Consider the following 16440-nt stretch of genomic DNA (forward strand, 5'->3'; position numbering starts at 1 on the left):
TGCCATCACCGCCGCACCGCCGCTGCACGACCGCCGCACCAATGCTTAAGCATCACCCCGATTTCACAAAAAAATGGCATTTATATGCCAAAATATCTTATGATTAATTAATTAATTTACCCGGTTTATGGTGAGAGAAATTTAATTGTCAGGTAAAAGTGAATTATATATGGCCTAGGGTGGTCCTTATTTTGGACATTTTCGAATTTTTAAGCTCCCAGAGGCTTATGTGGTTCGAAATAAATAAAAAAAAAATATCCTCAAAGTTTCAGGTCTCTATCTCAATTTTAACTTGTGCCGCACAGCGATGTAAGTTTCCCATTTGAATAACACGGGGTTTTTGGCATTGAACAATTAATTTTTTATTCCGGCTAAAGTAATTGTTCGAAAAATTTGAAACTCTGTAGACTTTATCCTTATATTACCAGCTGCTCCTCAGAATTTTTACAGATTTTCAGCTACCATAATTTTGGGGGTAGAGCATGATGAAAAAAAAAAAAAAAAATTTTTTTATTGCTATCTAAAATTTTTTAAAAATAACATATCAAACCACTCTGCATCCTTATCAGAAGTTCTTACTTTTTTTTATTCTCGCACCCAAGTGGGTGAGCGGCATATCTGTGTTGCACTAATACAGTAATCAGGAGCTTTGGACGAGTTTTTCATATGACCAAACGAATATTTTCAAAAAATTAAAACGCACTTCGCTAAATAAGACAATAGTGCGTTGATGAGCAGTAGAATGTATCTTAAAAGGATTTTTCGAATTTATTACGATTACCTCTCAAAATAGTTTCAATTACAACAGAAAAAATTCCCTTGAAGTAGAGGTGAGTAGTTCCGGAAAAATTCCGGATTGAACCTGGAACGTTTCCGGAGTGAAAAGGAACTAGTTCCTGGAATCATATCCGAAGAATTATTTAATGTTCTTAATTCTCATGAAGGTTGGGTATTTAGAACATAGACATACAAAACATTCTTGTGTACACAACATTATGCTATGCAACCTATATGTTTAAGACGCATTCACGGCGAACTATATCATTTTATACTAAATAGAGAATGAATTATGATTGGTATTCAGCTCAAAGTTCCATAAGAAATCACCAATCAAGAATTATTCTGTTGCTTTACTGCTTGTTGGTAATGACGGCAGTGGCGGACAAAAAAGAACTAGTGAGTATACTAAAGTGAATTTTGAGGAACGATCGGATACGTATCTGACAAAAGACATAGTTCATGGAACTATACAGGTCCGGAACTACCCACCTCTACCTTGAAGTTTAAGCTCTTAATTCTAACGGGAAGAGTTACCGCAAAATTTTTTTTGTGATTTTTTCAAGAAATTTTATTTTTTATGTTATTTGACTTTGTGTCTTTTTCATAAATACATAATGCATTCAATTGATGTCTGAGATCGGTATATCTATTCCACTAATCATATTATGTCTTAGTTTAACATTCAATAAATATTATCAATAAATTAAATTTCTTTCAATATTTGCTTAAATAAGCTGCTCACCTTTAAGATTCTTATTTGTTTTGATCCATAAATAATAAACAAAAGGTTGATAGTTTTGTGTATTATAATATCGAAATAATTATTTATTTACAATTTTCTAACTATAATAAATTATTAATAAAATAGATCTCTTCTATAAATAAATATAATAAACTTGAAAAATCACAAAAACGAAATTTGCGGCACGTGGTCCTGCTGGAATTAAGAGCTCAAACTTTTTGAGGGAATTTTTTTCTGTCGTATTTGAAGCCGTTTGTGAAGTGCCCGTAATAAATTCAAAAAATCCTTTTAAGGAACACTTTACTGCACACTAATGCAAAGTTCCTGATTACTGTATTAGTGCAACAAAGATACACCGTTCACCCACTTAGGTGCGAGAATGAAAAAAAGTAAGAACTTCTGATAAGGATGCAGAGTGATTTCATATGTTGTTTAAAAAAATTTTAGCTAAAAATAAAAAAAATAATTTTTTTCTTTTTTTTCATCATGCTGTACCCCCAAATTTATAGTAGCTGAAAATCTGTAAAAAATTCTGAGGAGCAGCTGGTAATATAAGGATAAAGTCTACAGAGTTTCAAATTTTTCGAACAATTACTTTAGCCGGAATAAAAAATTAATTGTTCAATGCCGAAAACCCCGTGTTATTTAAATGGGAAACTTACATCGCTGTGCGGCACGGGTTAAAATTGAGATAGAGACCTGAAACTTTGAGGATATTTTTTTTTATTTATTCCGAACCACATAAGCCTCTGGGAGCATAAAAATTCAAATATGTCCAAAATAAGGACCACCCTATTCTGGCCATATATTAAAATTTTCAATATATATATAGCCACCCGATGAAAAAAGATTTTATACAATTGTATAGAATTATATATCAATTATATATGGACTATATATAATTATATATAGACTATATATAATTGGATAGAAAAAATGGCCCGATCCAATTGTATACAATTCTATACAAATTGTATACAATTCTATATAATTATATACACTTCTATACAATTCTATATATTGCAATTATATAGAAATGTATATAATTATATAGAATTGTATATAATTTGTATAAAATTGTATATAATTATATAGACTTGTATACAATTTGTGAAGAATCGTATACAATTTCTATACAGTTATATACAATTGGATCGGGCCATTTTTTGTATATAATTTCATACAATTGTATAAAATCTTTTTTCATCGGGCATGTATAGAAATTCCAACTAAATTAAAAAAAAACTTACTCAATTTTAGTAGTTTTTTTTTTCTTTGATGATGCGGAAATCAATCAGATTTGTGATGAAATTAATTTCTAACCGAGTAGAAATTTTTAATTTAGGGAAAAAACGCTATAAATATCAACCAAACGCACACGATTTAGTAGGATTCGAACCCGGGACCTTACGCACGAAAGACCGACGCTTTAACGACTAGGCTACGCTACCGACAGTGACTACTAAGTTTACTTGTGCTATATGAGATTGAAAAGAATATACCACTTTTAAATCACTAATCAAAAATAATTTACAACAAAATATCACAGCTATGGTGCGGCGGTGGTGCAGCGGTGGTGCGGCGGTCGATAAAAATTTATAATTTTTTCGTAAAAATAATAATTTCATTTTTACTCGGGTTGTCACGGCGGTGGTGCGGCGGTAGTGCAGCGAATAGATAAATTCTTTAGTTGTCATTAGCGGCATTTATAAAATAATCGGAATTGTCACGGCTGTAGTGCAGCGGTGGTGCGGCGCTTAAAATGCCGTGCAGCGGTGTTGCGGCGGTGGTGCGGCGGAATTCTGTTTTTACTCGGGTTAGCGACGATAATTTAGGATTAGAACCAACGACTCGCTGCATGGTCGACTAATATCAGAGAGAGTGAAACGATGTTTCGAGTGGTTAAGAAGGATTATGTACGAATGACAATATTTACTAGTAAATTAATATTTACAGAGAATGTGCGTATAAAGTGGAAAGAAGGAAAAGTAAATTATGGGAGTGACTACTTCATTTTTTAAATGTGCAGTACGAGCTATGATGTTAAGTCATTAACCCAGAGAGGAAAATACCACGGGCCCAAGCTTGGCCCAGACTTGGCCCAACTTTGTAGAACCTTGGGCCAGGCTTGTAAGCCAGTCTTGGCCCAGCTTTGGTAGAAGCCTGGAATGATAATCTCGGGCCAAGCCTGGTTGCCAGACCTGGCCCATGCTTGGTTACCAGACCTGGCCCATGCTTGGTTACCAGACCTGGCCCATGCTTGGTTGCCAGACCTGGCCCACGCTTCCAGGAAACGAATAAATTTAATTTAAAAAAATTTATTATTATTAACCTCGTAGAATTCATGATCATTAACGTTTTAATTATTTAAGGGAGGTAAATGATGTGAAAAAAACTCGGTGGAAATTCTGCTGGACTCTAGGCGCGAACTGCCGTCCTTCTGATTACGGCCCGACTAGAAATTATAGTGTGGATGCCGAAGAATTAGTGAGGGGCAAGTTTGGCTTGCCTAACTTAGGCAAGCCTAATAAGCGCCTTATTACATCCGTGTTAGGCAAAGCGAAGATCGGTTTGCCAAATATGAATGGAATTCGGGATATCTATGGCAAGCCGAACTTCGGTAAATCTTCGGCTACCGTTACTTCCTGCAAGTTAGGCGTTCCAAAGATTTCTATAAGTTGGCTTGCCAAGCTTAAGGGGAACTAGGGTCATATATGGCAAACCGAACTTCGGTAAATCTTCGGTTACCGTTACTTCCTGCGACCCAGGTGAAAATATTTGGCCGAAAAAAGGCCGAAACAGCTTAATTTGGCCTTTCAATTTACTACAAGAATATTTACTGTGCATAAAAATCTGTTGATTTGTTTGTGAGTCGAAAAATTCTAAAAAAACAAAATTTTTTTCCTATGTTATTTGAATGAAAAATAGAAAAATGGAGCTTGAAGTGGTACTACAATTTTTATTTTTAGTCATACTTTCAATTTTTGGATACCATAACAAAAAAAAAATTTTTTTTTTTTTTTAAACACTCTAAGGACCATACGTGGCCATATATAGAGCCTATATACTTTTTAAACGATTTTATACATAACTATATAACCAAAATTACACATATCACAATTATTTACATACAGGATTTTATAGTGCACGAAAAAAAAAGAAATTTTTTTGTTATTACTAATAATAGATTTTCAATTATATTTTGCTCTTTCAAAGTGATGTATCCTTCCAATCTCATATAGCACAAGTAAACTTAGTAGTCGCTGCGGTAGCGTAGCCTAGTCGTTAAAGCGTCGGTCTTTCGTGCGTAAGGTCCCGGGTTCGAATCCCACTAAATCGTGTGCGGTCGGTTAATGTTTATAGCGTTTTTTCCCTAAATTAAAAGTTTTTACTCGGTTGGAAATTAAATTGATCACAAATCTGATTGATTCCCGCATCATTAAAAAAAAAAAAAAAAAAAAATACAGAAATTGAAGTCTTTTTTTTAATTTTGCCAAGCTTTAGCTTCCTAACTGCCACCGAATTCGGAAGCTAAGCTTAGGACACTTTAGGCTTAGGATTCTTGCAGCAAGTGTGGCTTCCGAACTGCCACCGAATTCGGAAGCTAAGCTTAGGATACTTTAGGTTTAGGACCCTTGCAGCAAGTGTGGCTTCCAAACTGCCGCCGAATTTGGAAGCCAAGTAACGCTGAGTCTCGCAACTGCGTTACATCCCAAACATCGGCCTCGTTTGGATGCCTCACTTGCCTCAAGTTTGACATTCGGCATGCCTTATTTGGAGCAAACTACCGCCTCACTACAATTTCTAGTCGGGTGGGTCCGAACGGTAGCTACTGGACGACCCTACTAACGTTGAACTGGTACATTTATATGATCTACTTGTATAAATCATGGGTATATCCAAACTTGGGTAATCCTACCTTGGCCCAAGCCCGGGTAATCATTGTAACGGCCAAGGCTAGATTACCCAGTCCTGGCCCAAGCCTGGCTTGCCATTGGATGGCCAAGGCTAGCTACCCAGTCTTGGCCTAAGTCTGGGTTGCCATTGGACGGCCAAGGCTAGGTTACCCAGTCCTGGCCCAAGCCTGGGCCAATATAGGTGTGCCAAAGCTAGGTTCCCCAGTGCTGGGCCAAGTAGGGGCCCGTTGTTCAACTCTGGCAGCTCCTGTATGGGAAGAGGCGTATGTAAAAATAAATAATCGTTTGATTTAGTAGCTCATCATCATCTAACGATCTTTGAAAAGTGTTACACCATATGACGTGCGTGAACGCCTGTTGAGCCTGATTAAGATATATGTATATTAGACTGATTCAAAAAATTCGACTAATTTTTTTTTTCTTCATTATATCGAAAATATTGTTGGAAATGACGTAAAAAAATACTGTGAAAGTTTGAGCTCTTAATATTAATATAAACAACTGCCGCATCGCGATTTTCTATTTCCCATTTAAATAACGTGGGAAAATTTATTTTTTACAAATTTTCGATATTTTTATTTCTTCAAAAGTAATTCGAAGTTAAAATTAGATTGACGATATATTTTTACATTTTTTAAATTTTTTGACGCAACCATCAACTTATTCCAAAAAATTTATAGGACATTTTTTGTAGAGCATTTTATTTCTTACAACTTATCTCAGAGAAAAATTTCGATATTTCTCATAAGTCGTAAGTTATTCGCAACTTACTGAAAATTTAATATAATTAATTTTGAGCAACAAAATTTAGATTATTTAAGAAAATTTTCAGTTAATTGCAAATAACATACGACTTGAGTGAAATATCTAAAATTTTCTCTGAGATAAGTTGTAGGAAATAAAATGCTTTAGAAAAAATGTCCTCTATAATTATAAGAGACCTTTTTTGTAGAGCGTCAAATTTCCCATGAAAATATGTCTTGAACATTCAAAAGTATTGGTCCTAGCGTGAGCTACAAAATTCCAAAGCTTAAAAAATAAATTTTCCCATGTTATTTAAACGGTAAATCGAAAATTGCGATGCGGCAGTTGTTAATATGAATATTAAGAGCTTAAACTTTCACAGTATTTTTTTTCGCCATTTCCAACAATATTTTCGATATAATGGAGAAAAAAAAAATTAGTCGATTTTTTTTAATCAGTCTAACGTATATGGTCTTAACTGTATGTTTTTTTATTTTTTTTTTTTATTAAAATTGATCATTCGTATGTACACGAAGAAAAAAATATAGCAACTTTTACTTAAAAATATGAGTTCAAATTACTAAATTCATATTGTAATCTTAAAACGCTATTAAAATTCTATATTTAATAATGTCTTGAGAATTTAATTTTTATGCATATTTAGCAATTTTTATTATTTAAATATGGAAATAAATATAAGCTGCAGTAGTAAACTTGACTATATATTTAGTAAATTTTACTATATTGGAATTTTTTTTTTTTTTTTTTTTTTTTTTTTGGAGAGAGGTTAAAAAATCTTCAAAAGACACCAACGATGGGGTATTTGAAGATTAGGTCGAGTTGGTAGTGTGGGATTTTTACCCACTCAAAACAATCCTCTCTCGTCAGACCCTCGCCGTGGGCAGAAGGTGGCCAGACTGGAAACCGCTCTTGCATTACTTCAGTCTGGCCCTAGTTGTGCTCATCGCACTCTCCATTTTAGCTAGTTGCTATATCGTTTTTCTTCGTCTTTTTTCTTCCGGATGACTGCCTCTGCAAACGTGGACATTGCGTTCCATATCTTCGTGGACTTCAGCATTGGCGTGATAATTGTTTCGGGGATGGGCGGCTGGTCAAAAAATTTCCAGGCTTCTTCCCTTTCTTTTGCCCATCTCAAGCATCTGAAAACCGTATGTTCGGAGTCATCTATTTCGTCTTTGCAGTAGACGCAAAACGGTGTTCTTTTATGCCCCATGCGGTGCAAATAGCTGTTAAATCGGCCATGGCCGGACATCAGCTGGGTCAGGAAGTAGTCTATATTCCCATGTTTGCAGTCTAGCCACGCACTCAGTGTTGGTATCAGTCTTGCGGTCCAGCGACCGCGTGTTTCACTCTCCCAACGACGTGTCCATTCCGTTATTGTGTTAGCCCTTTCAGCTTTACAGGTATCATTTCTTAGTGTCCCAGCCTTTCGGTGATTGTGTATCCTCGCCCGCTCTCGGGCCATCAGGTCGATAGGCACCGCCTTAGCGAGGACAAGGACGGCTGGCTCAGAAGTTGTGCGGTAAGCACAGGCTACCCGGAGTGCAGCTCTTCTCTGGATGGAGTCTGGTTGCGTCGAAAGTCGGAGATGCCTTCATTCGGCGTCAGATAGCAGCTAAACAAAGTGAAGCGCGCGACTCTGACCCAGACAAAACCGTCTCCCTTCCCACTGTCAAGGATACGAGCGTTAGGGCTCGTGACCCAGATTGCCGCTGTTCCCAAGGTATCGGACATCCATCTTGGGGATGAGAGGTTATTATACTGCTCCGAGATCACGCAAATGTCCACCTTTTGCTCGTAGATGTACTGGTGTAAAAGATTTTGCGCCGTCCATCCTCTTCTCAAGTTGCACTGCAATAATGTGGTCATTTCCTACTATCTGATGCTCCAGCTAACGCTCGACGGAATATAGCGCAAGCTCCGGAACCGGGGACGTGGTTGACCTTACAGCCATTTTCATCGAGTTCTGCACACAAAACACAGCGAGGGGGATTGTTGCAGGTAGACGATTTATGGTTTGGCGCTCCACACTTGTAGCAGAGGTTGCTGCGATCAGGACCAGTGCATGCTCGTGACAAGTGTCCGTATCCCAGGCACTTAAAACAGCGATTGATTTTTTGACTAAGCCTGACTCGACAGTTAATCCAACCAATCTTAATCCGACCAGCCTCTTGAAGTTTTTCGGCATTGTTTCCATCCAGTTCAGCAAAGGCTATTCGCTGCCCCCTTTCTGTTGGTTTAGACATCCCGACTCGTGATATCGTAGTTGAACTGCCAAAGAAATCGGTAAGTGCAGCTCGGACATTTTCTTCCGTCGTGACTTCGTCAATGTCACGGATTTCAACCGTGGTTTTAGGTGTAAGGTCTCTGACTGCACCATCGGAGCCAACCGCTGCCTTGACTGCTTCGGTAAAGGCCGGGCAGTGGCCGGACGTACGATCTAACTCAAGGAGTACCGCCCCGTCTCTGGTCTTCCAGATGTTACGAAAAGCAACCTTATGGTCTCCTGGATTCACTCGTCCCTTGATGCCTTTAAGCAGGTCAGCGTACGATTTGCCTTGAGCTGGCTTCACGAGTATAGCACAGGACCTTTTTGGCAAGGTGGCTTTCTTCCGCTCGGTCTTGCGGTGAGAAGGAGTAGCCTCCAGTAGAGATGCTGACCTCCGATGGTGGTGGGGCTGAAGGATTATCAGGCACCGACGTTCTACGGGATTTCTGTCCTCTTGGCTTGACTTTGCTGAAACCGTCGTTAGAGCTCTTGCCAACTTCTTCCTCGGGGCCGTGAGGGGGGCTTGCCGCAGCCCTCTTCTTGCTGCTATTGGTGTGTGGCGTGCCTTGGATGGGAAACAGCTGCGCTTGAAGAGATTGTTGCTGTTGTACGACCTTCGCCTCGAGAGCTTGACGTGCTGCAGTTTCAGAGCAAGAGAGTTTGCGTTGGGCATCTTTCCAGGACTTCCGGTGTAGCAGAATTTCTCCGAGAATCGAGGCGGCATCCCTTACGCCTTGTGTTACCTCGGAGGCAACAGTTCTCTTAGCACGAATCGTGATCAGAGTTTCCTTCAGTAGTTCTTGCAGCTCGCTGAGTTTAGCATCTTCACGCCCAATCGCAGCATCGCGGTTGACTAAGTGGTCGTTAGTTTCGGGGTTCGTGTCGTTCCCTTTTGAGAAGACTTCGTTGCATGTTCCATTATTCCACTATATTGGAATAGAAATAAATAAAATTAAATTTTTAGGAGTTTTTCAACTTTTTATCATTATTTTGATTATTAATATTACTTATGCCATCTGTATTGGTGTTGGTGTCAACACCGTTTTTAATATTTTTCTCAGATATTTAATATATTAACGCTGTGATCTAAATCAAAACTCATTTCAATCTTAATTTTGATCACTTACATTGATTTCTGAGGGAATACATTTATTTTATTGAATATATTGAAAAACTAAAAAAAACGCGTTCTTATTATTTCTGATTCATAAATTTTCAAACTTAAACATAAAACGTAACTTGTTATAACTTGAAAAGCTCATAAAAAACAATCGTATGCAAGAGTATTTTCGAGCTCGAAGAGCCCAAAAATGTATGCACATTATTGTTTTCGAGCTCAAGGAGCTCCTTGAGCTCGAAAACAGCGGAAAGTTTTTGGGCTGGCTCGCAGGGCCAGGGTTTATATGAAAGTATAGTAAACAATCATGAAGAATAGAGACTGTCTCTATTCTCCATGTAAGCAATGTAATTAAAACGTTCAATTATAAATTATTAATTGTACATAATGTTATTGATTAAAATGTTTTAACAACATTTGATATTATGAGTTTAGTAAGTGTAATAGTACTTACTGAAAGAGAATGATAAAAGTACTTCAGTAGAAATTACATTTTTATTTTGTGTTACAATCGCAGCCTTCGCGCGCCACCATCTTGTACTCTCTCTTCAGCCGAACAATATTCATTTTTAAAAAAGTTAATATTAATTTTTAATTATTCGACTAAATAGGTTTATCAAAGCACTATAGAGTAATTTTTTGACAGTTTCTGAATTTAAAATTATAAAAAACAATCAGGATTCTACATTTGATCAAAACTATCGGTATCCAACGTTGTTTGCGCACTTGTTTAATTTTTCTACATATCTTAGAATAATATTTCTTCTGGATGACTATTTCGATAATAAAACTGATCATCGACAAGGTCAATCCGAAACCCAATATTAAGAATGAAAATTTCAAATCGTCAGATGTAATCGGGCGATAAGGGTGTAATAATCGTGCTTTTGCAGTTTCTACCTGACGAGCATATTGAGCAATTTTATCTTTCTGCCATTTTTGTGACAATCCAGACTGCATACACCGAATCATTAAATCATTGAAGCGGGATCCTAGAGGCCAATTTTTCCTCATGAAATGGTAATAATATTGATTGAATAATGGCTTTTTTGAGATATGCAATTTAAAGCGCTTGCCCATTGGCAAATGTTCGATATAATACCCAATACAAGCAACTGAACTATTATAGTTCTTATGGCGTTCTCGCAACGCCATATTCGAAAATTCATTTTACTTCTTAGGTCTTTGTCGATCATGTGACCATAAAGTCTAAAGTCAACTAAAATTGTTTTGTATCGTGGGTCTTTGAGGTCTTCAAGAGTTTCAACATTGTTTCGATACTCGGCTTTGGTTAAAAAACCTGCAAGTCGTCCACTGAATGTCCCATGGATTATTAAAAAATATAAGAAGATCATCAAGAAAAAAATACGGCTTTTATTGGTGTCCATGCGAGTCTTGATTCCGGTAATTTCGAAGCTCGCGAATATGATGTCATGTTCAGAGAAATAGATGACGAGGAATGTCATGGCGAGAATTATCGTTGTTGAGATTACTGTTAAGTAACCGTAGTAATTATAGATTTTTTGCAATGGCGTGAATAGTCCGCGATTGTGGGTCAATATAATCATTGAATAGGGATGCAGTGGTTGTGCTAAACTGTATCTAGAACGTGTAGGGAGCCGAAAAGGGCTATAAGCTGATAATGTGAAGTCATATGTACTGCTAGCTGCTAGCGATTTTTTTTTTTAGCAGCTAGCGATTTTTAATCGTTAGCTACAAGCGATTATTTCGCTAGCGGCTAGCGATTTTTTCTTTAGCAGCTAGCGATTAAAAATCGCTTGCTGGAAGCGATTATTTCGCTAGCTGCTAGCGATTTTTTCTTTAGCAGCTAGCGATTAAAAATCGCTTGCTGGAAGCGATTTTTTCTTTGGCAGGGAGCGATTAAAAATACTGTTTTTATCATTGAAATAAATTTATAAATATATATATATGTTTAACTCGGTCTTTGATGACTCCAAAATGGCCGATATATATTACGTATATATAGCTACTACTGACTGTCCTGAGGTATATAACACTAAGTTTTTTAGTCTATTTATTGATATTCCAATGTTATTTTTGATTTTCATGATATAGTCTGACTTTGATGACATCTGATATATATAGATTCTAAAATCTCAAAAATCTAAATGTTATACATCGACTTCGGGTACATGTGCGATATATATCTGACTTTGGTGACATATTTTTATGTTATACTCTGACTTTGGTGACTCTGTATCTTAGTAATACTTGCGATGTATATCTGACATCGGTGACATATTTTTATATCATACTCCGACTTTGGTGACTTTGTATCTCAGTAATACTTGTGATATATATCTGATTTTGGTGACATATTTTTATATCATACTCTGACTTTGGTGACTTCGTATCTCAGTAACCGGGTCGAAAAATTTGATCTGATTTTAGTCTAACTGAACTGTATTTGGACTACTTGGTCTGTTATTGAACTTCTATAAAAATTTTAATCTGTTTTTGATCTACCCGGACCGAAAGATTTAATCTGATTTTAGTCCAATTAAACTGTTTAATCTGTTTTTGATCTTTTACAAAAATTTTAAGCTGTTTTCAACCTGGTGTTTTAAAAAACAATTGCGTTACAGGCAGACCAAACTAAATTAATTCTTGAAAATTTTAGCTCTGAATATTTACAAGGACAAAACTAGATTAAATCATGGACTTAAAAAGTTTTAATTTATGGGCAATGTTTATAAAAAAAAATTTGGGCGTCGGTTGACCCTGCGGGCCAGCCCCACAACTTCCCGCTGTTTTCGAGCTCAAGGAGCTTGAAAACATTATTGTGAATATATTTTCAAGCTCTTCGAGCTCGAAAATGCAATTGCCTGAGATTATTTTTTATGAGCTTTTCAAGTTCTACTAAGTTACGTATTTTGCTCAAGTTTGACAAGTTAAAAATCCAAAATTATTAATGAAGAAGCGGTTTTCAAATTTTTAGTCTCGATTATGTTCAATGAAATAAATGTATCGAGGCAGAAATCAATTTCAGTGATCAAAATCATGATTTGAGTTAGTTTTGATTAGGTCAGAGCAATAATATATGAAATATCCGAGAAACATATTAAAAACTGGGTTTTCTTAATTTTTTGCTGAATATATGATTTAAACTAAAGAACAAATTAGATGACATTCTATGATGATCGAAAGAGACTATAAAAAGGAATAGTTGGCATGATTTCACATTTAGTACATTTCATTTTGATTTATCCGGAAAAAATAACGTTTTACGTTATTTTTTTTAAGTTTTCAGCGCCGAAATCTTTTGAACTAATGAACTGATTTTGACGTTTGAGGTGGCAATCGGCGCGTTTTCTCGAATTTTAGAGCTGATATAATTTCGGAATCGATCCGATCTGCCGTTTTGAAGATATTTGGAAAAACCCGTTTTTCACCATTTCTTTCTCCAACGATATCTCTCGAACAAATTAACCGATCGAGATGGTTAAGGCGGCGATCGATGCGTTTTATCCAGTTCAAGAGCTAATAGATTTTGAAGTTGATCGTTCAACTCGTTCCTGAGAAATCAATAATAAACTAAAAAAAAAAATTTTTTTGTTTCATAATTCACTAATATTTTCGAGTCTACTTGATTAAATGTTCTGAAATTTTCAGGAAAGTTGACAGCTAACATGCTCTTTCAATTGCCACCTTAACCATCTAAATCGGTTCATTAGATAAAAAGTTACAAAGAGTTTACACACACACACACACACACACACACACACACACACACACACACACACACACACACACACACACACACACACACACACGCACGCACGCACGCACGCACGCACACGCACATACACTCGGAAATCATTCTGAAAATAGTCAGAATAGCTTCCTAGGACCTCAAAACGTCGACATCTGATGAAAACTCGATTTTTGAAAATCGGGGTGAAAACAATAACTTCCTGAATTTTTCGAAAATCATCGATTTTCTTAGCAGGAAGTAAAATTAAGTTACAGAATTGATTATATTTTGTTTACTATTTATTTAGTATCTTTTGTTTAAAAATGTCGGCAGATAATGAAAATTTGACAGCTTAATTTTTAGTTGTCTTGGCTGAATATTTATAGCATTGAATAAAAGTGATAAAACAACTTTCAAAATGTCAAGAAATTTTTCTTATTTACTGGATAAAATCGAAAATATTTTGGCATTCGAAAACATCAAAATTCTTGTGCCACGGAGAAAAATTTTGGCTCGAAACCTACCAATTTTTATTATGCTGTCGACCAAACTTGAAACAGTAAATAAAGCATCCAAAAAATTACTATACTCTTATAAAAAATTATTATGCTGCATCAAAATTATTGTAATGTATGAAAGTAATTGATATTATAGCTTATCGATAAGTTTCTTGAGCGTTGTAAGTATTTTGATGTAGCATAATAATGTTTTATAAGAGCACAATAATTTTTTGGATGCTTCACTTCCTGTTTCAAGTTTGGTCTACAGCATTGTAAAAATTGGTAGGTTTCAAGCCAACATTTTTCTCCGTGTGACATCTTATTACCGAAGCGCATTAGCATATTTCAAATACCAAGAAAGTTAAAATAAATTTATAATTCTAGATTATTATTATTATTATTTATATTTATCAAAAGTCCTGTTTTTGTCCTTAAAAACAATTGAACACAGACTAAAAATTATAGTAAATAAAGTCTGTTTTTGTCCTTAAAAACAATTGAACACAGACCAATAATTATAATAAAAAAGTCTGTTTTTAGTCTAAACCCGATTTAAAACAGACTAAATATCATACGAAAATAAGTCTGATATTGGCCTGGATAATGACTAGTACGGACACAAACAGATTAAATTCCTATATAAAATGAATACGATTTATAAACTTGAATTAAAGAAAAAATATTTAAATTTATCATATATTATAAAACAGATTTAATTTTTTGACCCGGGTAGTGACTCTGTATTTTAGTATCACTTGCGATATATATCTGACTTCGGTGACATATTTTTATATCATACTCCGACTTTGGTGACTCTGTAACTTAGTATTACTTGCGATATATATCTGACTTTGGTGACATATTTTTATGTTATACTCTGACTTTGGTGACTCTGTATCTTAGTTTTACTTGCGATATATATCTGACTTCGGTGACATATTTTTATATCATACTCCGACTTTGGTGACTCTGTAACTTAGTATTACTTGCGATATATATCTGACTTTGGTGACATATTTTTATGTTATACTCTGACTTTGGTGACTCTGTATCTTAGTTTTACTTGCGATATGTATCTGACTTCGGTGACATATTTTTATATCATACTCCGACTTTGGTGACTTTGTATCTCAGTAATACTTGCGATATATATCTGACTTTGGTGACATATTTTTATGTTATACTCTGACTTTGGTGACTCTGTAACTTAGTATTTCTTGCGATATATATCTGACTTAGGTGACATATTTTTATGTTATACTCTGACTTTGGTGACTCTGTATCTTAGTTTTACTTGCGATATATATCTGACTTCGGTGACATATTTTTATATCATACTCCGACTTTGGTGACTTTGTATCTCAGTAATACTTGCGATATATATCCGACTTTGGTGACTTTGTATCTCAGTAATACTTGCGATATATATCTGACTTTGGTGACATATTTTTATGTTATACTCTGACTTTGGTGACTCTGTAACTTAGTATTTCTTGCGATATATATCTGACTTAGGTGACATATTTTTATGTTATACTCTGACTTTGGTGACTCTGTATCTTAGTTTTACTTGCGATATATATCTGACTTCGGTGACATATTTTTATATCATACTCCGACTTTGGTGACTTTGTATCTCAGTAATACTTGCGATATATATCTGACTTTGGTGACATATTTTAATGTTATACTCTGACTTTGGTGACTCTGTAACTTAGTATTACTTGCGATATATATCTGACTTCGGTGACATATTTTTATGTCATACTCCGACTTTGGCGACTTTGTATCTCAATATGACTTGTGTTATATATCAGAATTCGGGGACATATTTTTATATCGTACTCTGATTTTAGCTAAATTAAATAATATTGTAATCTGACTTTCGTAACTTTGTATACAAATCTTACTTGGCATATATATTTGAGTTCGGAGACATATTTTCCTATCATACACTGACTTTGGCGACTTTATATCCTAATTTAAACTACGATATTTGCGGATAACTCGGTTTTCGATGACAATTTGAATAAACATGCACTATCTTTGACGACATTCTACATTTTCGATGACTGTCGTCGACATTTATCAGAATTAACTCGGTTCATGATAATAGTCGTTGAAATTGACTATTTAAACAGAGCTACTCAACTCTGACTTCAGTGACTGATCGCTTATATCATTATTTATTTAGAAGATTTTGAAATTAAAAGGCATTCGGTCGAATATAAAAAAACATATTTACAAAATTATCATAATCCTGATATTACGTGAACGACGAACTTGCACTACTTAATTAAGAGAGCCTTTTTGTAGAGAATAAAATTTCCTAAAATTTCGTTATTCAGTCAGTATCAATTAAAAAACCAAATGACTATTAAAAAAAGCTTTTCAGAACCAATACAGAAAAAACAGTTATAATCTGAGTAAAATTACTAAGGAGAATTTTAAAGAGTTCTGAATTATTTATCAAATGCCGCAAATGGCGACTTAATCACTTGAAATGTGCCTGTGCTATACAGAATCGAAAAATCCTGACTTTCCCATGCTCCCTAAAAATGAATCAGTGAAATTTACTTCAAATTAGTGAATATTCACTGGGAATCAGCTATGAGTATACCACTGGTTGAATTAG

Source organism: Microplitis mediator, chromosome 1 (genome assembly GCF_029852145.1).
Source record: "Microplitis mediator isolate UGA2020A chromosome 1, iyMicMedi2.1, whole genome shotgun sequence".
In the NCBI taxonomy this organism is placed as follows: domain Eukaryota; kingdom Metazoa; phylum Arthropoda; class Insecta; order Hymenoptera; family Braconidae; genus Microplitis; species Microplitis mediator.